Here is a 24647-nt window from a genome sequence, read left to right as displayed (position 1 = left end):
ATCAAGGACTCCCGGGGACAGACACGTGATCAAGCTCCGAGCACACCGTTGATGTTATTTCTGAACATTTCCACCGGATATTAATCTCTCTGTTCTCAGCTTCTCTACGTCTCTGCGAGTACAGGCCAGTCGTGTGATTTCACACCCCTTTCTCCCAGTGACTGCAAACGCAGCTGCGTCTCAGCGCTTACTCCCCTCCCACTCCCCCTCCCACCAGTTCTACCTCTGGTCTCACACACACTAATTGTCTCTAGAACAGACACACTATTGGGACTACAGGAACGCTGAAGTGTTTGTGATTGGTGAGAGGGGAGAGAGGGATTGAGAGGGGTGGGGGTGATCCGCTCTCTTTCTGAATCCGTTGGTGTGTTATGGGACTGTGAGGCGGCAGATTCGCTCTGTATCTTACCCCTGGAGTGTGTGATGGGACGGAGTAGAGGGGAGCTTCACTCTTTGTCTGACCGAGGGACTGTGCGCTGCGGCGGACTGAATGCACTTTCACTCTGTTTCTGACCCCGGGAGAGAGTGTTGGGACCGTGCGCAGGGGAGCTTGAATCATTTTCTGACTCCGCATGTGTGTGATCGAACGGTGCGGAGGTAGCTTCACACTGCTTCTGACCCGGGGGCTGTGTAATGGGACGGTGTAGATGGAGCTTCACTCTGAGACTGACCCCGGGAGTGAGTGACGGGTCGGTGTGTATGGAGCTACAGTCTTTGTCGGACACCGGGACTGTGCGAGAGGATGATGTGGAGGGAGCATCACTCCGAGTCTGACAATGGGAGAGTGAGATGGGACGGTGTGTACGAAGCTTCTCTCTGTTTCTGATCCCGGGTGGTGGGGTGAGTGGACTCTGCGGAGAGAGCTTCACTCCGAGCTCGACCCGTTGGTTGTGTGATCCGATGGTGTGTAGTGAGCTACACTGTGTGTCCGCCTTCGGGAGTTTGAGATGGGACGGAGTAGAGGGAGCTACACTTTCTGTCTGACCTCGGGAGTTTGAGAGGGGACGGAGTAGAGGGAGCTACACTGTGTGTCCGCCTTCGGGAGTTTGAGAGGGGACGGATCTACACTCTCTGTCCGACCTCGGGAGTTTGAGAGGGGACGGAGCTACACTCTCTGTCCGACCTCGGGAGTTTGAGAGGGGAAGGAGTAGAGGGAGCTACACTGTGTGTCCGCCTTCGGGAGTTTGAGAGGGGACGGAGCTACACTCTCTGTCCGACCTCGGGAGTTTGAGAGGGGACGGAGCTACATCCTCTGTCTGACCTCGGGAGTTTAAGATGGGTCTAATGTTGTTTGTATGTGCTGGGACTGTGATTTGACTAATTCTGATCTCGGGAATGTGTTTTGGGGGAGTGTTTCAGGAATTTCTTTTTACGTCTGCCAAAAGGACTATTTGATGGGAGGGTGCAGAGAGAGCTTCTCTTTACAACTGACGCCGGGAATGTGTGATGGGCCGGTGTGAAAGGTGTCCCTTTCTGTGTCTTACTGCCGGTGGATGGAATGGACGGTGTGGAAAGTCTTATTTTCGAGAAAAGTCGATGCGGCGAGGCAGCATTGTTCTAACCGTCTTTCAAAGCGTCTTGAAATACATTCAAGAGGAAGAGGTCTGTGTGAGCCATACAGAACTTAAGTACATTCCAGACTGAAGCTCGCTCCACTCCATCCCATCTCATACTTCGGGTGTTACACACACAGAACATCTCCCTCCGCACAGCCCCATCACACACTCCCGGTGTCTGATAACACCGAGAAGCTTCCTACACACGGTCCAATCACATACTTCCAGTGTCGGAGATAAAGTGATTCACCCTCCACATCCTCCCATCACACATCCCCGGGGTCAGACACAGAGTGAATCTCCCTCCACACCGTCCCATCACACAATCCCGGGATCAGACATAGAGTGAATCTCCCTCCACACCGTCCCATCACACACTCCCGTGATCAGACACAGAGTGAAGCTCCCTCCAAAGCGACCCATTGCACACTCCCGTGTTCAGACAAGCATTGTACCTCTATCCTTACCGTCTTATCACTTAATCCCGGAGTCAAACACAAGTTGAAGATCGCTCCACACCGCCTCATCACACACTCCCTGGTAAGACACATGGTGGATCTCCATCCACGCCATCCGATTACACACTACCGGTTTCAGACAGCGTATCTAACTGCCTCCATTTGACTCATGGGAAACGGCAAAAAAGCAGAGAGGACAAGGAACATTTTTAACTGGAGAACGACAGATTATGAGTCTATAAATTTAGGACATGCGGGTGTGAATTGAGATGATGTTTCTGCAGAGGAATATAGTATGGACATTTGTTCGATGCTTAGGGATCTTTTGCAGGATGTTAGGGTTAAATTTCTTCCAGTGAGGAAGATAAAGAATCGTAGAGTGAAGGCACGATGGTGACAAGTGCGTTGGAGAAAATAGTCAGGTGGATGCAGGCAGCATACATGAGGTTTCGGAAGCAAGGATCAGATGGGTCTATTGAGGAATATTGGGTCGCAAGAAAGGAGCTTAGGAAGGAACTGAGGAGAGCAAAAAGAGGGTATGAGAAGGCCTTGGCGAGAATGATAAAGGAATACACCAATGAATTCTTCAATTATGTGAAGAACAGAAATATGACAGGAGTGAAGATAGGACCGATTAGAGACAAAGGTGGGAAGATGTCCCTGGAGGCTGTGGAACAGAGTGAGTTCTTCAATAATTACTTGTCTTCTGTATTGACTAATGTGAGAGAACTTTTTTCCGTTGGGGACAATATGAGTGGGGACAATATGTTCTGTAACACGTTCATATTATGAGAGAGTAGGCGTTGGTGTAGTTAATATAATTTAGTGCAGATAATTCCCCGGGGCCTGAAGGAATAGACCGCAAGATGCTCCACGAGACGATGGAAAAAATTCCTGAGCCTCTGGCTAGGATCTTTATGTCCTCGTTGTCCACCGGAATGGAACCGCAGGATTGCAGGGAGGCGAATGCTGTCCCTTTCTTCAAATAGGGTAGTAGGGATTGTCCGGCTAATTATAGACCAGTGAGCCTTACGTCTGTGGTGGAAAAGCTGTTGGAAAAGATTCTTCCAGATTTGATCTGTGGGTATTTAGAGAATCTAGGTCTGATCAGTCAGCATGACGTTGTGAAGAGCAGATTGTGCCTTACAAGCCTGATAGAGTTCTTTGAGTAGGCGACCGGGAATATAGTTCAGGGTAGTGCAGTGGATGTGAGATACATGCATTTTATTAAGGTATTTGACACGGTTCCACACGGTAGGCTTATTCAGACTGTCAGAAGGCATAGCATCCGGGGAAGTTAATCCAGGAGGATCCAGAATTGGCTTGGCTGCAGAGATCTCTTTCAGGATATTAGGGTTAAATTTGTCCCGGTGAGGAAGCTAAAGAATGGTAGAATGAAACCACCATGGTACAAGTGAGGTGGTTAATCTAGTCAGGTGTAAGAAGGCAGCATACATAACTTTTAGGAAGGAAGGATCTGATGGGTTTATTGAAGAATAGTGGGTAACAAGAAATAAGCTTAAGAATGGGCAGACGAGAACAAAGGAGCATGAGAAGGCCTTGGAGAGTGGGGTAAAGGAATACCCCAAGACATTCTTCATTTATGTGAAGAACAATGGGATAAAAGGCGTGAAGATAGGACCGATTAGAGATGTGCCTGGAGGCTGTGGAAGTGAGCGGGGTCATCAATGAATACGTGCCTTCGGTATGATCAAATGAGACGGAACTTGATGACGGTGAGGACACTATGACTGAAGTTGATGTTCAGGAGCACTTTGATATTAAGGAAGAGGAGATGTTGGAGTTGTTAAAATACATTAGGTGGGATAAATCCACGGGGCCTGACGGAATGTTCCCTAAGCTGCTCCACGAGGCGATAAATGCGCCTCTAGTACTGGACTCACCCATCAGCAGGAACATGCATCCTGCCTCCATCGTGTACAATTGCTTAATAATCTTATATGTCTCAATCAGATCCCCTCTCATCCTTCTAAATTCCAGTGTAAACAAGCCCAGTCGCTCCAAACTTTCAACATATGACAGCCCCGCCATTCCGTGAAATAATCTTGTAAACCTACGCTGCACTCCCTCAATAGCAAGAAAGTCCTCCCTCAAATATGGAGACCAAAACTGCACACAATACTCCAGGTGGGGTATCACCAGGGCCCTGTATAGCTGCAGAAGAACCTCTTTACTCCTATACTCAATTCCTCTTGTTATAATGGCCAGCATGCCAGTAGCTTTCTTCACTGCCTGCTGTACCTACATGCTTGCTTTCATTGACTGATGTACAGTAACACCTAGATCTCGTTAATAGAGATAGTCTGGGTAATCATAGACCAGTGAGCCTGACGTCTGTGGTGGGAAAACTGTTGACTAGGACTCTCAGCAATAGAATTTATGGGCCTTTAGAGAATCATACTCTGATCAGGGACAGTCAGCATAGCTTTGAGAAGTGCAGGTCATGTCTAACAAGGCTGATAGAATTCCTTAAGGAGGTGACCCGGCATATAGATGAGGACAGAGCAGTGAATGTAAATTCTACATGGATTTTACTAGGGCATTTTACAAGTTTCTACACGGTAGGCTTATTCTGAATGTCAGAAGGCATGAGTTCAAGGGAGGATTGTCGAGGTGGCTTCTGAATTGGCTTGTCTGCAGAATGCAGTGTGTTGTGGAGCATGTGTACATTCGGATTGGAAAGCTGTGACGAGTGGAGACCCGCAGGGATCGGTTCTGGGACTTCTACATTCCGTGATTTTATTAACTACCTAATGGTGGGGTAGAGGGGCTGGTTGGCAAGTTTGCAGACGTCACAAAGGTTGGTGGTGTTGCGGCCAGGGTAGAAAAATCCCGAAGATTGCAGGGAGACATTGATAGGATGCTGAACTGGGCTGAGAAGTGGCAAATAAAATTCAACCCGGTGAAGTGCGAGGCGGTACACTTTGGAAGGACAAACTCCAAGGCAGGGTAGAAAGTAAATTGCAGGATACTTGGTAGTGTGGAGGAGCAGAGGGATCTCGGGGTACATGTCCACAGATCACTGAAAGTTTCCTCATGGGTAGATAGTGTAGTTAAGGCAGCCAATGTAGTTTTCATAAGCCGAGGGTCAGAGTTTCAGAGACGCGGCTTGTTGATGCAGCTCTGTAAAACACAGGTTGGCGCACACTTCGAGTACTGTGTCCAGTTCTGGTCGCCTCACTATAGGAAGGATGTGGAAGCATTGGAAAGGGTACAGAGGAGATTTACCAGAATGCTGCCTGTTTTAGAGAGTATGCATTATGATCAGAGATTAAGGGAGCTAGGGGTTTACTCTCTGGACATAAGTAGGATGAAGGAGACATGTCAGAGGTGTACAAGATATTAAGAGGAAAAGATAGAGTGTGCAGCCAGCGCCTCTTCCCCAGGACATCACTGCTCAATACAAGAGGGCATGGCTTTAAGACAAGTGGAGCAAAGTTTAAGGGGGATATTGGAGGAAGGTTTTTGACTTAGAGCGTGGTTGGTGCTTGGAATGCACTGCCTGAGTTTATGCTGGAGACACACACTCTCGTGAAATTTAACAGACTACTAGACAGCCATATGGGGGAATTTAAGGTGGGGTTTTATGTGGAAGCAGGGTGTAAGGGTCGGCACAACACTGTGGGCCGAAGGGCCAGTATTGTGCTGTATCATATTCAGTTCTATGTTCTATACCGTGGATCATGTCTAAAAAGCCTGATTGAGTTCTTTGAGGAGGTGTCCAGGCATATAGATGGGGGCAGTGAAGTGGATGTGATCTACTGAGCTTCTCTCTGTCCCAGACCCCAGGAGTGTGTGATAAGACAGTTTAGGGGGAATTACACCGTGGCTGACCCAGGCAGTGTGTAACGGTTCGGAGGGTGTGAGATTCAGCATGTGTCTGAACCCGGGTGCGTGTGACAGTTCGGTGTGGAATGAGCCTCACCCTGCATCTGACGTTGGATGGGTGTGATGGGAGAGCGTGTAGGGATCTTCATTTTGTGTCTGACCATGGGAGTGTGTGATGGGAAGGTTCCGGAGGGAGATGCACTCCGTGTCTGACACCGGGAATGTGTGATTGAACGGTGTGGAGAGGAGTTAACTCTGTGTCTGACCCCGGGTCTGTGTGATGAGACGGTGTGGAGAGGAATTCACTCTGTGCGAAGTCCCCGGGAGTCTGTGGTGGAACGTCGTGCATTAGGTACATTCTAAGTCTGACACCGGAGCATTTGATGGGACGTTAGGGAGGTAGCTTCGCTCTCTCCCAGACCACAGCAGCGTGAGATAAGACATTTCAGGGGGAATTACACCGTGTCTGACCCCGACAGTGTGCAACGGTTCGGAGGGGAGTGAGAGTCACCCTGTGTCTGACATTGGATGGGTGTGATGGGAAAGTGTGTAGGAACCTTCATTCTGTGTCTGACCCCAATTCTGAATCCATCTAGACAAACCTCCCTGATCCTATGTGTTCTGACTTTCTGAATAAGACTTCCGTATAGATCCTTGTTAAATGCCTTACTAAAATGCATGTAGATCACAGGCCATTCAGCCCACAATGTTATGCCACCCTTTTAATATACTCCAAGTTCAACTTAACCTTTCCCTCCTATATGGCCTTTCACTTATTTTCTATCATTCACATGCTAATCTAACGATTTCTAAAATGTTCCTAATGTATCCGTGTTCACCACTACCCCTGGCAGGGTTCCACATGCACGCCATTCTCTGTACTAAACCCAACTTGCTTCTGACAATCCCACCTATACTTGCACTAATATCTGACACCGGGAGTGTTTGTGCCGAGGGCACTACCCCTCTCTCTCTCTCTCTCTCTCTCTCTCTCTCTCTCTCTCTCTCTCTCTCTCTCTCTCTCTCTCTCTCTCTCTCTCTCTCTCTCTCCCCCCTCTCCCCATTCTCTCCCAGTCCTTCTTTCAGTGATACCCCTTTCGGACCCCTGTAAATCACGACTCTCTTTCCGCCATACCCTAACCTTCCCCTCACTTCCTCCTCCCTCTATTTCTCCACACTCTCACTACTCTTCCCCCGCCACTCACATCGGCCCAGACCACCCCCTCTCACAGCCTAAATGTCATTTTCCCGCAGCACTTCCTCCCCCTGCTCTCGGCCCCTCTCTTTATCAGCTGCTCAACTGGAGATTGTTTGTGTCGCTCTGATCCACTTGTCAGCACAGGCTTCCTCTGACAACGGTTAATTCCCCTCGCTGATCTCAGAGACGCAGAGGATCCTCGACGGGATGAACGACAGAGGGGCTTTCATGAATGTAAGATTCACAGAAACGGACTCACCGTCTCCATCGGGAGGTGAGTGGGGCAGAGACGGAGTGAGGGAGATTCAATCACTTTCTAACCCAGGGAGTGTGTGATGGGGGTTTGTGGAGGGAGCGTCACTCTGTGTCTGATCCCGAGAGTGTGGGATGAGAACGCTTGGAGGGAGATTCACTCTGTGTCTGACCCCGGGATTGTGTGATGCGACGGTGTGGAGGGGAGATTCTATCTGTTTCTGACAACTGGAATGTGTGATAGAAAGATAGAAACATCGAAAACCTACAGCACATCATATTTGACCTACCAAAATCAACCACTTCATACTTATCTGCGTTCAACTATATCTGCCAATTCTCAGCCCAGCCTTGCATCCTAACAATGGCCCCCCTTTATATCTAAAAGCCCTCCATATCCTCCACAACATTTACATCCTTATTGTCATCAGCAAACATACTAACCCGTCCCTCCACTTCTTGATCCGGGTCATTTATAAACATCATACAGAGTAAGGGTCCTGAGGCACTCCACTGGGGATCTACCTCAATGCAGAAGACGTCACGTCTACAAACACTCCGTGCCTTCTTTGGGCAAGTCAGCTCTGCATCCACACAGTAATGTTACCTTGGATCCTCCTTACGTTCACAATAAGCCTTGCGTGGATTACCTTATCCAAAGCCTTCCTGTAATCCGTTACACTACACCTACTGCTCTTCCTGCATCAATGCGTTTAGTCACATCCTCAAAAAGTCACATCCTCCTGGGACGGTGTGGATGGAGCTTCACTCTCTGTCTGACCGCGGGAGTGTGTAATGGAACGGAGTGGAGGGAGCGTCACTCTGTTTCTGATCAGGGGTGTATGTTAATGGGCCATGCGGAGAATGCAGCACTCTATGTCTGAACCCGGGAGTGTGTGACGGGACGGTGTGGAGGGAGCCTCACCCAGTTTCTGACACCGGCAGTGTGTGATGGGACGTGGTGGAGGGAGATTCACTCTATGTCTGACCACGGTAGTATGCGATGGGACGGTGTGGAGGGAGCTTCCCTCTGTGTCTGATGCTTGCAGTGTGTGATGGGACGTGGTGGAGGGAGATTCACTCTGTGTCTGACCCCGGTAGTATGTGATGGGACGGTGTGGAGGGAGATTCACTCTGTGTCTGACCCCGGTAGTGTGTGATTGGACGTGGTGGAGGGAGATTCACTCTGTGTCTGACCCCGGTAGTATGCGATGGGACGGTGTGGAGGGAGCTTCCCTCTGTGTCTGATCCTTGCAGTGTGTGATGGGACGGTACGGAGGGAGATTCGCTCTGTGTCTGACCCCGGTAGTATGTGATGGGACGGAGTGGAGGGAGCTGTACCCTATTTCTGACTCTCACTGTTCTGCCACCAGATGAACCTGATGTATCGTATGTGGAACCTCATTTCAAGACCCTCTCTGTTCCCCGAGTCCGGACGAACAGAGGTCAGTTTCACTTTGCTGGTTTGACTCTGCTCACTGATGTGTCTCTTCCTGTTGAGAAATCTCACGGCAAGCGCACTGTTAACCCTCATGATTCCCTGTGAGACAATAAGTCAAAGGTAAAGTGTGCGAGACTCGATGAGCTACGAGCTCAATGGGAGGGTCGGTGAGGATGGAGCGCTCTGGGAAGGTTCGCAGTGGAGGCCGAGAAACGGGGAGGGGGCGGTATAGAGGAAGGCCTCTGGAACGGAATGAGGAGTTTCTCTGGGTATGGTCGGTGCAGAGAACGCCATGAGATTTTTGTGTGGTGGGAATACCGTGATTTAAACTAGGGGCGCTGAGAGGGAGAGCTGTGTGATGGGTGGGGCGGCGTGTTGCGAGAACAGTGAGTGCTGTCCCATGGCCGGTGAGCAGGAAACACCCTGGGAGGAGTGGCGAGGTAGGAGGACAGAGGGAAGGTCAGTGAGGAACGTGAACATTATAAAATGTGTACAACACTCTCCCCGTTCTAACCCGACTCTCATCACTCTCTCTCCTTTCTCTCCACTGCCTCCCTTTTCTCCGCCATCTCTCACATGCTAATCTCTCATCCGTTTTTCTTCCTTTTCGTCCACTTTTTCCCTTTCTCTCACCCTCAATCTCACGCTCTCTCCCCTTCCTCAATCATTCTCTGTCTTTTCCACAACTCTCCCCTTCTACGGCTCCGGATCTCTCTGTTGCCATTTCCCCTCTATCTACTTCTCTTTCTCCACTCTCGCCTTTCCACACTCTCTGCCATCTCCCTTTCACACTCCTCCTCTCTACCGCTTTCTGCCGACGAGCACCTTGATTGTTTAATTTACCAAGCACGTGAATTCATACACTAAATACCTTGTGTCCACACCGGATAACTCACCCCGACCTTCCATGTACGGTCAGAGAAAAGAAAATATATCACCACGTGAAAGGGAGCTTCTGCTGCTGGTCACGTGTTTCCTTGTAAAGGGTTGGTCCTGTCCCACGAGACTAATTGAGTTTTTTTGAAGAGGTAACGAAATAAATTGATGCTGGTAGGGTGGTAGATGTGGTCTACATAGACTTAGTAAGGAACTTGACAAGGTCCCCACGGGAGACTCATCCGGAAAGTCACAACGCATGGGATCAGTAGAATCTTGGTTGCTTGGATAAAAGATTGGCTTACAGGAAGAAAGCAGAGGGTGGTAGTGGAAGGGAAGTATTCTGCCTGGAGGTCGGTGACTAGTGGAGTGCAGAAAGGATCTGTCCTGGGGCCCCGGCTCTTTGTGATTTTTATAAAAGACCTTAATGAAGAGGTAGAAAGATGGGTGAGTAAGTTTGCGGATGGCCCGCAGATTGGAGGAGTTGTGGATGGAGCTGCAGGTTGTCGAAGGTTACAAGAGGATATAGACAGGATGCAGATTTGGGCAGAAAAGTGGCAGATGGAGTTCAATCCGGATAAGTGTGAGGTGATGCATTTTGTAAGGACAAACCAGAAGGCTAAGGACAGGGTTAATGGTCGGTTACTTAAGAGTGTGGATGGACAGAGGGACCTTGATGTTCAAATCCATACATCCCTCAAGGTCTCTGCATAGGTTGATAGGGTAGTTAAGATGGCCAATGGGATTCTGGACTTCATTAATAGTGGGATTGAGTTCAACAGTCGAGAGGTCATGCTGCAACTCTACAAATCTCTGGTGACACAGGACTTAGAGTACTCTGTTCAGTTCTGCTCACCTCATTATAGGAAGGGTGTGGAAGCTATGGAGAGGGTGCAGAGGAGAATTACGAGGATGTCGGCTGGATTGGAAAACAAGTTTTATGAGGCAAGATTAGCAGAGGTGGGTATTTTCTCTTTGGAGCGCAGTAAGATGAGATGGGATGATAGTTATTGACAAGATTATGAGAGACATAGATAGGGTGGATAGCCACTACCTGTTTCCCAGGGTACCAATAGCAAACACTACAGTACATATATAAAAAGTTAAGGGAGTGAAGTTTAGGGGAGACATCAGTGGTAAGTTTTTTTTAATAGAGGGTTGTGGATGCCTGGAATGACTTGCCAGGGATGGTGGTGCGAACTAAAACATTGGGGGTATTTAGGAGACTCTTGGACAGGCACATGGATGACAGAAAAATAAAGGGTTACGGGCTAGTGTGGGTTCAGTACTCGTTTTAAGGAATATATGGTTCGGCACAATATCGAGGACTGAAGGGCCTGTACTGTGCTGTAGTGTTCTAGCGTTCCTGTCTTCTAGTGCCCACTGCTCTATCCCCGTCAGACCTTCTTGGCCCATCCGTCAGCTTTGCATGTTCCTGTGGAATCCCGCCCATCTTTGCCGACGCACCATCGAATGCATCCAATCACGATGCAGTTCGGCTTTGACGGAAACTACTCAGTCCGTGACCGAAGGAAACTGCAAAGAGTCGTGGACACAGCACAGCAAATCAGGCCTCATCTCCCTTCTCACCGTTCCCGTCCTACTGCACTCTCTCCTGGCACAGTCCGCCCTCCCCCTCTGTCTCTCACTCTTTCCCCTCTTCTCACCTCGTTGTCTTTCCCCATTGCTCTCGTATTTGGCCATCCATTATCCCATCGCTCTCTCCGCATCCCTCTCCTTCCCTTTCACAGTCTCTCCTCCTCTCTCTCTCCAACAATCCATTTGTCTCGCTGTCTCTCAACCCCTCTCCCCCCCTCGCCTACCCCAGCTGTCTCTTCTGCTGTCTCTTCACTCTCTGCGCGAACCTATCTCCCGTTCTCTACCCTTATCTCATTCTGTCCTTGATCAGCCTGTCCGACTCTCTCTCCCAGACGGACTGACCTCCACCTACTCAGAGCTGAACTTTCGGAGAGACGAACCGCTCACCGATGCGGACGAGGATCCTCCCATTGCCTCGGGACCCAGAATAGTGCCAACTGCTGCACAAACAGGTAAGAGTTCACAGTAGTGACACCTTTCTGGAAGCGTCAGCTGTCATTCGCTCCAATGTTTCAAATGTTCATGTCTGCCTCGACCAATTCTCTGGGATCTCCTTCCACCTCCTGTCTGTGATGTATAGAAATGATCTGGCTGTAATTGTAGATGGGTGTGTTGCTGAATTGCTTGTGATGCGAAGATGGGTGATCTTGTGGATCATGTTGAAAACTGGCAAAATAAAATTCAATGCGAGAGTGATGAGTCACAGATCTGGTTGGAGAAATGGCTGAGTTCAGCCCGTCATCCATCCGATGTGAGGAAAAAGAACAAAGCTGGAAAACAATAATACAACTGTGAAACACAATAAACTCTGAATCCAGACGGTCACTTTCCCGTGGATCCCGAATCATAATCCTCTGGATAAGCCTCCCCTGAGGGACCCGGTCAAACACCCAGGGACTGCCACCTCACCGTGAATAATAATAAACTCTGAATCCAGACGGCCAATTCCCCGTGCATCCCGAATCATAATCCTCTGGATAAGCCTCCCCTGAGGGACCCGGTCAAACACCCAGGGACACCCACCTCACCGTGAATAATAACAAACTCTGAATCCAGACGGTCAATTCCCCGTGGATCCCGAATCATAACCCTCTGGATAAGCCTCCCCTGATGGACCCGGTCAAACATCCAGGGACTCCCACCTCACCGTGAATAATAATAAACTCTGAATCCAGACGGTCAATTCCCCGTGGATCCCGAATCATAATCCTCTGGATAAGCCTCCCCTGAGGGACCCGGTCAAACACCCAGGGACACCCACCTCACCGTGAATAATAATAAACTCTGAATCCAGACGGTCAATTCCCCGTGGATCCCCTGTATCATAATCCTCTGGATAAGCCACCCCTGAGGGACCCGGTCAAACACCCCGGCTCCCACCTCACCGTGAATAATAATAAACTCTGAATCCAGACGGTCAATTCCCCGTGGATCCCGAATCATAATCCTCTGGATAAGCCTCCCCTGAGGGACCCGGTCAAACACCCAGGGACACCCACCTCACCGTGAATAATAATAAACTCTGAATCCAGACGGTCAATTCCCCGTGGATCCCCTGTATCATAATCCTCACGATAAGCCTCCCCTGAGTGACCCGGTCAAACACCCAGGGACTCCCACCTCACCGTGAATAATAACAAACTCTCAATCCAGACGGTCAATTCCCCGTGGATCCCCTGTATCATAATCCTCTGGATAAGCCACCCCTGAGGGACCCGGTCAAACACCCCGGCTCCCACCTCACCGTGAATAATAATAAACTCTCAATCCAGACGGTCAATTCCCCGTGGATCCCGAATCATAATCCTCTGGATAAGCCTCCCCTGAGGGACCCGGTCTAACACCCAGGGACTCCCACCTCACCGTGAATAATAATAAACTCTGAATCCAGACGGTCAATTCCCCGTGGATCCCCTGTATCATAATCCTCTGGATAAGCCTCCCCTGAGGGACCCGGTCAAACATCCAGGGACTCCCACCTCACCGTCAATAATAATAAACTCTGAATCCAGACGGTCAATTCCCCGTGGATCCCGAATCATAATCCTCTGGATAAGCCTCCCCTGATGGACCCGGTCAAACATCCAGGGACTCCCACCTCACCGTGAATAATAATAAACTCTCAATCCAGATGGTCAATTCCCCGTGGATCCCCTGTATCATAATCCTCTGGATAAGCCTCCCCTGAGGGACCCGGTCAAACACCCAGGGACTCCAACCTCACCGTGAATAATAATAAACTCTGAATCCAGACGGTCAATTCCCCGTGGATCCCCTGTATCATAATCCTCTGGATAAGCCTCCCCTGAGGGACCCGGTCAAACACCCAGGGACTCCAACCTCACCGTCAATAATAATAAACTCTGAATCCAGACGGTCAATTCCCCGTGGATCCCGAATCATAATCCTCTGGATAAGCCTCCCCTGAGGGACCCGGTCAAACACCCAAATGAAGTTCACGAAGACAACACCCACGACTCCAATTTAGTCAATCGCGTACGAGAGAGGAAAACACCTGTGGAATTAGTCAGACTCTCCTCTGCCTTTGCCGAGTCCAGGAATCTGGACTCTCAGCAGTTACGGCTGAAAGTAACTGAGGCTGGGAGAGGGAGGGGTGATCGTGGTGGAAGGAGAAATCGCAGTTGGTGGGTGAAAGGGAATCCAAATCGGGGAGACGCTGAATGATGTCAGTGATTTGGACTACGGGATTAAATCTCATGGACCTGATGGAATGCACGTTCACATCCCCTGCTTCACACTCCCATTCGGATATGTCCATACACGGCCTCCTCTACTGCCATGATGAGGCCAAACTCAGGTTGGAGGAGCAACACCTCAATTACCGTCTGGGTAGTCTCCAGCCCCTTGGTATGAACATCGAATTCTCCAACTTCTGGTAATTCCCTCCCTCTCCCTTCCCCATCCCACTTTCACTCTGCCTCCTCTCCTGGCTGACTCTCTCGTGATTCTGACTTTACTAACCATAGTGCTTTCCCCTTACATTCCTTCTTCATTTCTCCGGCCTATCCCCTCCCGCACCCCTTGATCTTTCCTCTGATTGATTTTTCACCTTCCACCCTCCCCCCACATAGCGCCCCTGCCCCCTTCAGTTCTGCCGATGGTTCTCGGCCCGAAACGTTGACTTCTCGTTTCAACGAATGCAGCCGGATCTGCTGAGTTCAATCAGCTTGTTTGTATAGACTATTATTTAGATGGTGAGAGAATTAAAAATGCAGAGCTGCAAACGGACTTGGGAGTGCTTGTCGAAGACACCCTAAAGCTTAACCTCCATGTTGAGTTGGTGGTGAAGAAAGCGAATGAAATGTTGACATTCATTTTTAGACGTATAGAATATAAGAGCAGGGATGTGATGTTGAGGCTCCAAAAGACACACGTGAGACCACACTGAGAGCATTGTGTGCAGTTTTAGGCTCCTTGTTTTAGACAGGATATACTGACATTGGAGAGGGTTCAGGGAAGATTCACGAGAATAATTCCAGGGATGAGAGGTTTCCTGTAGGAGGAACATTTGGCAGCTCCTGCGCTGTATTCCCTGGAGATCAGGAGAATGAGAGGGAAATCGTTATAGAAACATTCCGAATGTTGAAAGGCCTGAAGGGATTAGATATGGAAATGTTATGTCCCATGGTAAGCGATTCTAGGACAAGAGGGCTCGATTTCCGGATTGAAGGACGTCCTTTTGGAACTGAGCTGTGGAGAAATTACTTCCATCAGTGGCTGTTAAATATGTGGAATTCGTTGCCACGAGCGGCTGTGAAAGCCAAGTCTTTGGGAGCATTTAAAGCAGAGAGAAATAGGCTCTTGATTTGCCCGGACAGCAAAGGGTATGGGGAGAAGACAGTGGAGTGGGTGTGACTGGAACAATTGGATAGGCCTATGATTGGATATCAGGGTAGACGCGATTGCCCGAATGGCCTCCTACTGCTACTATATCTTATGATCTCATGGTCTTGTGGTCTCCCCACAGCTGCGCATGACCGGGAATCAAAAGTGAAGATTGGAAATAGACCATACCGTCAGATCTGCCTTCTCTGCCTAGTTCCGTCCGCCCTCATCGTGATAGTGGCCGGTCTGTCGATCCATGGTGAGTGGAACGGGCTCCGGGTGGAGTCAGACTATAAATAAAGAGAGTGGAATGAATTGTGATTGTGAAACACCACAGTGACACCTACACGCCGCTTACCACAGCACGGACACACCCCTGACCGTGACAGAAACACGGCCTTTACCGTAACACAATCAAGAGTCGTCCTGACACCGACACGCTATTCACCAGAACATCAATAATCCTTTCACCGCAGCACGGGCACGACCTTCAACGAGGTGGGGGATTATATGGGAGGCAGGGGTTTGAAGGTCGGCTCAACATTGTGGGCAGAAGGGCCTGTAATGTGCTGGACTATTCTATGCTCTACGTTCTATTTTCTATGAGACATAGATACACTGTTCACCACAACAATGACACGAACATCGCCGTGAATCACACATGGCAGTTACACTGACCGCAACACACCCCTCGTGGTAACATCGACATGCCCCTGACCGTCTCACCGATAAATTCCTCAAAGCAAAACCGAAAAACCCCTCACAGTGACACCGACACGCTCTTCACCGTGGCAATGAGGCACCTTACATCGTGACACCTTCACGCTCCTCAAAGTGATCCTCTATGCACCGCATTGTGACAAAGAATCGCACGTGACTGTAACACACCTTACCGGGACAGTATCGCCCCTCCACATTACGCCGATGCACCGCTCACTGAGGAAATTACCCGCACCTCACAAGGACACAGGAAAACCCCTGAACGTGATACGGACCCCTAAACTCACAATGACACCGACATAGTACTCTCCGTGACACTGTCGCACAGCTCAGCGTTACACTCTCACACACACAGTGGCCATGACATGTCTCTCAAAGTGAAACACATACATACGTGAGAACAGCACACCATGTCACAGATTCTCCACCCACCGTGATCCCAACAACCCCTCACTATGACATTTCCCTCGCCTTGACGTCGAGATACAGTTCATTTTGATCTGGCACGACTCTCGCAGGGGCACAGAAACACCTATAAAGGTGACACCGACATATCCCTCACAAGAACATTGACATGTCGCGCACGATGCTGACGCAGCCCCTCATTGTAACTTCAAGAAAATCTTCATCAGGGCATGGATATACCCTGCAGCGTGACACATACACGTCCCTCACGGTGGCGCCGACGCCTCTTACTGTTCCGCCAGATTATCCTTCACTGTGACAACCTTCCCCGTGACACTGACACAACACTTACTGTGACCCGTTCGGTAGCGTGGAGCTGACTCACGTGTCTCTGTAAACGCTAAACATCCTTCACCATCTCTCTCAGTATCACAGATTCGTCAGTCTAAGGACACCTGCCAGCGAAACTACCATGAGTTAAACTCAACCCTTCAATCCAGGCTTTCTGCGCTCAACTCTAATCTGTCCGTTCTTAAACAAATGCACAACGATCTCCGTCACCAGTTCTGTAAATTTTTGACCAGAATAAGAGGTGAGGCATCATCCCCCTCTTTCACCCGCTCCTCATCACAGGGCAGGCATGGAAGGAGGAAGCGTCACTCTGTGATTGACATCGGGAGAGTGTGAAGAGATGGTTTGGAGGTTGATTCTCTCTGTGCTTGTGAGTGTGTGATTGGAATGCGTGGACGAAGTTTCACTCTATCAATGTATCCAGGAAATTGTGATGGGACGTTGACGAGGTGGATTCATTCTGGGTATGACCACGGGGTTGTGAGACGTAACATTACAGCTTCACTCGATGTCTCACTCCGGGATATGGATATGGATCGACCTTCACTCTGCGTCTGACAGCGGGATTGTGTGATGGGACAGTGCCCAGAGAGATTCACCCCATCTGTGCCCCTTGAAGTGTTTTATGACACCGTGGGCAGAGAGTTTCACTGAGAATCCGGGACTGTGTGACGGGATGGTCATTCTATTTGTCACCCGATTGTGTGATCGGATGTTGTGGAGGGAGTCTGACCCCGGGGCTGTGCCATGGGAGCTTGTGGGACAAACCTTGCTTTCTGTGAAAACACAGGGTATCGCGATGAGTCGGTGCAGAGATAGTCTCACTCTGTGGCTCGCCAGAAAGTGTATCATGGGACTTAAGGAGGGAGATTCAAATTGTATTAAACCCGGAAAAGTGTGATGGGACCGTGTGGGACAAACCTTGCTTTCGGTGAGAACACAGGGTAGCGCGATAAGTCGGTAAAGAGATAGTCTCACTCTGTGCATCTCCCATCACACATTCCCGGTGTCAGACACAGAGTGAAGCTCCCTCCACACCGTCCCATCACACATTCCCGGGGTCAGACACAGAGTGAAGCTCCATCCACACCGTCCCATCACACACTCCCGGGGTCAGACACAGAGTGAATCACCCTCCACACAGTCCCATCACACATTCCCGGGATCAGACACAGAGTAAAGCTCACTCCACACCGTCCCATCACACATTCCCGGGGTCAGACACAGAGTGAAGCTCCCTCCACACCGTCCCATCACACACTTCCGTGGGCAGACACAGAGTGAATCTCCCTCCACACCGTCCCATCACACACTTCCGTGGGCAGACACAGACTGATCTCTCACCGCAAGGCCTAGGCAGGAATGAGCTGACATGTAAATGGAGGAGGAGGCATAGTGAACATGGGATAAGGGAAGGGAGGGGGAGGTAATTGCCGGAAGTTGGACAATTCAAGGTAGCTTCATCCTGTGTCTGACCCTGAAAGTTTGAATGGACAATGTGGAAACAGCGTCCCTTACTGTCTGATCTCGAGAGTGCGTGATGCGTCAGGTCGGATCCTGAATTACCATACTTTGCGTCTGACTCTGACTGTGGGCAGAGATGATACCGAAGGACAACTAGAATATGTGACGTGACTGTGTGGAGTGAGTTTCGGTCTGCGTTCTATCCCAGCAGTGTGTGATAGGAAGGTGTGAATGGAGTTTCACATCGACTCCGGGAGTGTGTGAAAGGAGGGTGTGAAGGGAGATTTATTCATTTTCTGACCGCAGGAGTGTATGAGGGGACGCTGTGGAGGCAGCTTAACTCTCCGTCTGCCCCCGTGTGAGTGTGATTGGGCAGTGTGGAGGGGGTTTAACTTTTTCTGATCCCAGCTGATGCAACGGGATTTATGGTGGAGATTCACGGTTTGTTATTCCTGAGTTGCAGAGACAACGTGTCCCCAGGAATGGATCAAAACTGAAGACCGTTGTTATTTCATATCCACGTTTGGAACATCTTATGATGGAGCGAGGCACAATTGTTCGGAACTTGATTCAAGGCTCCTTGAAATAAATTCAAACAAGGAAAAGGTATGTTTTACCGCGAGAAGAGACATCAATAATCTAGAGGTAGCGGCGTGAGACAGACACTGAATCTCCCTACACACAATACCACCACATACTCCAGATGTGAGACACAGAGTGAATCTCCCTCCACACCGTCCCATCATACACTCCCGGGGTCAGACACAGAGTGATTATTCCTCTACACGGTTCTATCAATCACTCCCGGGGTCAGACACAGAGTGAATCTCCCTCCACACCGTCCCATCACACACTCCCGTGTTCAGACACAAAGTGAATCTCCCTCCACACCGTCCCATCACACCCTCCCGGTGTTCATACAAAGTGTGAAACTCACACCATAGTCCCGAGCTCAGACACTGTGTGATTCCCTCTTTGTACCGTCCCTTCACATGGATATGCATTGTTAGAGTCTGGTTGCAAACATTAACTGAAGGGATTTAATTTCACAGAAGTTTGTTTCCAACGCCGTCCAACGACACGTAACATACTGGATTGGAAAATGCGCAGACAGGTGAGGTTTGGACTGTTGCAGCTCTGTGAGGTGGAAGTGAGACAGTGGGATTAGTTTGGAGACTGAAACGAGGTCGTGGGGATAGAGTCAGGCAGTGGGATTAGTTTGAGTTCTGACAGGTCTGCGGGGAGAGAGGGAGTCAGTGAGATAAGTTTGGAGAAAGACAGGGTTGTGGGGAGAGTGAGACAGTTGGATTAGTTTGTTGACAGACTCAAGTTTGCCGGGGGAGGGTGGTGCAGTGGGATTAATTTGGGAGCTGATTCGTGAATGTAGGGGAGAGCGGTGTAGTGGGATTCGTACGGCGATGGACCCGGGGCTGAAGGGAGAGCGCGGTATCTTAGGATAAGTTTAGAATCTGACAAGGGGCTGTGGAGAGAGGCGCAGATTAGTGGGATTAGTTTGGTGACCGTCTCCGGTTGTCTGCTGGATCTGTTTTGTCTCTGTTGAAATTGTCTCACCCTCATTGACAGGAATGTGACCTCTGATCTTCTGTACGAGTTAAACTATGAAACGCCCAGCTGCAATAAGTGCGGATCGAGTTACCGTTACAGTTGCAAAGGTAATTACAGATTCATCTGCGAGAAGATGGGATATTTGTACCCGGATATTGCTGAAGAGGTCCAAGGTCTCTGTCAACTGCCTCTCGGGCCGACTTCAATCAAGTGACTTCACCCCACTTCTCCCCATTCAATCTACCTCACCTTCACTCCCACATTCTTTTATCCCCTCCCACCCTATCTTCCCCTGCTTTCTACCCCAGTCTCCTCCACTACTTGCATCCCCATTCTCCCCCCTACTGACCCTCTCTCCACTTAGACCACTCTTCTTCCCTTCCTGCCACGAACTACCCCACTCCCTCCATTTACTCCTTCCTACTCACTCCTCTTCTCACTCTGCCCTTCTTTTCACAAACTCATTCCGCTTCTCCCCATCTATCTCTGTCTCGTACCCCAGTCCCTGCCTCTCCTCTCTCCGTTCTCTCCACCGACTCTCACGTCAATACTGTGCATACTAGCTCTCGATGCCCCAACCAAGAGGAGAAAAGGCAGTGTATTCACCCTATATTTGCCTCCCCTGGCTTCCTACCCACGCTCCAAGGAACAAAGTCCCATCCTTCTTTTATTTTCTCCATAACTCAGACCCTCGAGTCCCGGCAACATCCTCGTAAATCTCCCCCCGCACTCCTTCCATCTCAGTGGCATCTTTCCTAAGGAGGGCGACCAGAACTGAACACCGCCCTGCAAGCGCGACCATTCCTGCAACTACAACGTGACTTCAGTGCGGTGCAAAGATGTAAAATTAACGTAAATAGGGGAAGTTAATAAATACTGCAAAAAGGAGAATACCGAAGGTGTGTTTAAGTGTTCAGGGAGCGTTCGCAATCTGATGGCGGAGGGGAAGCAACTGATTGTAAATTGTTGAGTTTACAGGCGCCTGTACCCCCTCCCCGATAGTACCGATGAGCACAGGGTATTTCCCGGCGGGAGGGGGTCCTCTCTGATGGATGCGGTCTTCCCGAGGCAATCCCTCTTGAACATGTCCTCGATGGAGGGGAGGTTTGTGCTCTTGATGGGGTTGGCTGAGCCTAGAACCCTCTGCAGCCTCTGGCGACCCTCTGCGTTGCAGCCTCCACACCAGGCGGCGATGCGACAAGTCAGAACGCCCTCCACAGTACATCCGGAGAAATTTGTGAGTCTTCAATGGCAGACATCTCCTAAAACTCCTAACGCTCTAATCCGTTTTGCAACTAGAGAGATATAACCATAAAACCATATAACAATTACAGCACGGGAACAGGCCATCTCAGCCCTTCTAGTCCGTGCCGAACGCTTACTCTCACCTAGTCCCAGCGACCTGCACTCAGCCCATAACCCTCCATTTCTTTCCTGTCCAGAATTGTCATTTCTTTAAATGACAATATCGAACCTGCCTATACCATTTCCACTGGAAGCTCGTTCCACACAGCTATCACTCTCTCAGTATAGAAATTTCCCCTCTTGTTGTCCCTACACTTTTGACTTCTAACTTAACTCATGTTCCCTTGTTTGAATCTCCCCTACTCTCAATGGAAGAAGCCTATCCGCATCAACTCTATCTATCCCCCTCTTAATTTTAAATGCCTCTATCAAGTTCCCCCTCAACCTTCTACACTCCAAAGAATAAAGACGTAACTTGTTCAGCCTTTCTCTGTGACTTAGGTGCTGAAACTCAGGAAACATTCTAGTAAATGTCCTGTGTACTCTCTCTATTTTCTTTACATATTTCTTATAATTCGGTGAACGGAACTGTACACAATACTCCAAATGTAACCTCACCCAAGGCCTTGTACAATTTTAACATTACATCCCAACCCCTATACTCAATGCTCTGATTTATAAAGGCCAGCATACCAAAAGTAGTCTTCACCACCCGATCCACATGAGATTCCAACTTCAGGGAACTATGCACCATTATTCCCAGATCACTCTGTTCACCCGCATTCCTCAATGCCCTCCAATTTAGCATGTATGTCCTATTTTGATTAGTCCCACCAAAATGTAACTCCACGCACCTATCAGCATTAAACTCCAGCTGCCATCTTTCAGCCCTCTCTCCTAACTGGCTTCAATCCCTCTGCAAGTTTGGAAAACCTTCTTCACTTTCCTCTATACATCCAATCTTTGTATCATAAGCAAATTTGCTGATCCAACTTGCCAAATTTTCATCCAGATTATTGATATAGATGACAAATAACAATGGACCGAGCACTGATCCCTGTGGCACACCACTAGTCACAGACCTCCACTCAGAATAGCAATCCTCCACTACCACTCTCTGACTTCTTCCATTGAGTCAATATCTAATCTAATTTACTACCTCTCCCTGTATACCTAGCGATTGAATCTTCCTAACTATCCTCCCATGCGGGATCTTGTCAACGACCTTACTGAAGTTCATGGATACAACATCCACTGCCTTCCCTTCATCCACTTTCCTGGTAACTTCCTCGAAAAACTCTAATAGATTGGTTAAGCATGACCTACCGCGCACAAAGCCTTGCTGACTGTTTCTAATATGCACCTGTCTATTCAAATACTTGTAGATCCTACCTCTTAGTATTGCTTCCAATAATTCACCGACTACCGATGTCAAACTTACCAGCCTACAATTTCCTGGTTTACTTTTTGAGCCTTTTTAAACAATGGAACTACATGAGCTATCCTCCAATCCTCCGGCACCTGACCCTTGGAGATTGACATTTCAAATATTTCTGCCAGGGCCCCTGCAATTTCAACACTAGTCTCCCTCAAGGTCCGAAGGAATACCCTGTCAGGTTCTGGGGATTTATCTGCTCTGATTTGCCTCAAGACAGAAATCACCTACTCCTCTTTACTCTTCCTGTAACGGGGCGACCAGAAATGGTCCCAACTCCGATCTATTTTTGGTCAGTTTCTCGCACCCCAGTCGTGTTCACTGAAGTCGCTCTCTCCTTCAACGCCTCCATTTATTCACGGTCTGGTCCTTTCCACTCCACACTGAGGCTGAACAGCGCTTCCGCTCCAACTTGCGATGAACAGCAGAAAACAGCCTGGCCGGATCCACACTTGGCAGATCACTCCTGACCCCAATAAAGCTGGCCTTCCTCAAATTCGGAAACTAAACTCAACTTCACACTTATCCTTTTCCATAATGACCTTTTAAATAATGGCATCAACATCACTAGATGCAATGTGGTCCTCTACATAAACTTCTGTCCTTTGCCTTGTCCCATTCCGCAGTAGGAGATCAAGTTTTGCAGTCCCTCGATGGGACTTTATACGTACTGATTCGGACAACTTTCTTCCAAACGCTTGACAAACTATTCCACTGGTCCTTTCACAGTATGAGACTCACAGTCAATACCTGCTAAAATCACCCAAGATCACAGCGAAATGCTTCTTGCAACAGTCTATGACCTCTTACAGGTCTGTTCCTCTAAACTCCCAGGACTGTTGCCCCATGAACGAGTTAATTCCTTTTTATTCCTCAGCTCCTCCCTTAAGTCCTCACGTGGACGAGTTCTCCTTTCTGTCCTAACTGACCATTGCCGTGATATATTCAACGACTAGTTCAATATAACCGTCGCCCTTGAATTATCCCCGTATTCGTACGTCTAAAGCAGCAGATATCGGGAATGATGAACTAACGGTCCTGCCATTCCTGCAACCAACTCTCACTAATTGCTATAATATCATACTTCCAGGCGTTGGGCCCAGCCCTTAGCTCATCTTCCTTTTGTACAATACTTCCTGCATGGAGATGGACGCATCTCAGAACATGAGTCCCAGCAGGATCAACCTTTTCCTTCCTGACTTTGTCTGAGGTCTGAATAACATCTTTCACAACAACCACTTCACTATCTGTTATCAGAATCTTGTTGCAGAACCGGACTGAAGTTTAAACCCACCACTCCGCCTTTCTAATGGCGAAACTCACGCTGGGATATTACTTCTACTTCGGTTCAGGTGTAAACTGAGAGAGTTGCTCGCTGGCGGAGAAAATGAAGGAGCGGCGCAACGCGGAGCGGTGTTTTGCGGCCTCCAGGCAGCAGTCTGTGCTGCCCCCTCGTGTTCGCCCTGCAGAAGACAAGCTCTGTTATGGTCGACTGCAGATTTGCATAAATGTGTGTATATATGTGAATGTATATACAGTCTAATTTGTGTGATCGTATAAGTACTGATATTCACCGTGTGCTTTCTATTTTACCTGATGCATTTTTACTGATGTATGGTTGAATGACAATTAAACTCGGATTGGATTGAAACGCTCTCTTATGCACAGTTCTCACCTTCCTTAGAAGCCCCAGTGATCCAACTATCTGAAGCCCTCATTCCCACCCCAACACCTAAGCCACGTGTTGATCTCTATTACCCTCCTATTTCTGGCGACACCAGCCCGTGCAGAACTCGGCCGCTCACCCTCCCATTTGACATCGCAGAGGACCCATTCCGAGAGCTCGCGGGAGGCAGGAATCTCTATCCTGCACAGAAAGCCAGTTTTATGTTCCCCAAACCAGGAATCACCGATAACCACCGCTTGTTTCATCTCGCCTTCCCTTCTTAACCAGAGAGACAAACTCGGTGCCAGAGACCGGAACTCTGACACTTTGCTCTTCTCGGTCATTTCCACGCATCTCCCCCACCCAGACGTATAGGAAGTGGTAGACCTGTTATCAAGCCAGTTGGGCACAGGGGTACTCTGCAGTGGGTCTAGCTAGTTAACCCCATTCAACATCCTGACTCTCGGCCAGTTTCCTGTTATCTACATATGGTGTCTAACATCCTCCCAATATATCTCCCGACTATTCCCCCAACTTCTCAAATGATCCTGAGTTCATCCAGTATCAGTTCCAACTCCATAAATCCGTGTGTTAGAATCTGCATCCGGAGGCATTTATCAGAGGCGAGGTTGTCAGAGTCACTGGAGGTCTCCCTGTCGTCACAGATCCTGCAAGAGGAGCATTCAACTCTCCTGCCAGGCATGCCTACTGTTCTAACTG

The 24647-nt window shown here is 49.1% G+C and overlaps 1 long non-coding RNA gene across 1 annotated transcript; it reads left to right on the top strand.

The window, feature by feature from the left end:
• The first annotated feature begins 19090 nt into the window (after window positions 1-19090).
• Window positions 19091-23787, top strand: LOC132390592 (uncharacterized). The gene is made up of 3 exons (XR_009510949.1): window positions 19091-19129; window positions 19600-19688; window positions 23614-23787. It is a non-coding gene; the product is annotated as an uncharacterized LOC132390592 (long non-coding RNA).
• The last annotated feature ends 860 nt before the right edge of the window (window positions 23788-24647 follow it).

Source organism: Hypanus sabinus, unplaced genomic scaffold, assembly GCF_030144855.1.
Source record: "Hypanus sabinus isolate sHypSab1 unplaced genomic scaffold, sHypSab1.hap1 scaffold_976, whole genome shotgun sequence".
Taxonomy (NCBI): domain Eukaryota; kingdom Metazoa; phylum Chordata; class Chondrichthyes; order Myliobatiformes; family Dasyatidae; genus Hypanus; species Hypanus sabinus.
This window is presented reverse-complemented; position numbering and strand designations above follow the sequence as displayed.